The following is a 540-nucleotide window of genomic DNA, read 5'->3' as shown; positions in this document are numbered from 1 at the left end:
TCTAGATAAGTCAGACCAAACAGATGTCTCCTGTGTTTTTCCAGAATAAACATTTCCCAGAGGCAGAACTCTGCCTTCAGCCCTGCCTATTAAAACACAAAGCTGCTTGAGTTTTTCTTATAAACATAAGGAAGAAGAAGAGATAGAAGAGGAGAGGGAAAAACACAAGGCAAAAGTTTCTTAATGAATAAACTAAACATTGAGCCTCTTGAGGAAAACTAGCAGGTTTGATTGATTGCTTTTGTGTTCAGTGAGTTGTTTATTTCAGAAAGACCTCTCCAGCCACAGACAAAAGCAACCAACACACAAACAAAACTAAAAACAACAGAAATTGGAGAAGTGACTCAGCCTCTGAAGACTATCTAGAACAAACATAAACTAATTAAGTTCTAGTCAAATGACCCTCTGACAAGTAAGAAAAACAAAACAACAAAAAAAGCAATACAAAATAAAAAACCATAGCCATCATCAAGATGTCCAAGCATGTGCAATAAAGTCTCCAAGGAGACTTTTCTGGATCCAGCCTATAAAGCAGAGGAA

The sequence above is a fragment of the Bison bison genome, unplaced genomic scaffold, assembly GCF_000754665.1.
Source record: "Bison bison bison isolate TAMUID 2011002044 unplaced genomic scaffold, Bison_UMD1.0 scf7180017862587, whole genome shotgun sequence".
NCBI lineage: Eukaryota > Metazoa > Chordata > Mammalia > Artiodactyla > Bovidae > Bison > Bison bison.
The sequence above is the reverse complement of the archived record's forward strand: the minus strand, read 5'-3'. Positions refer to the sequence as shown.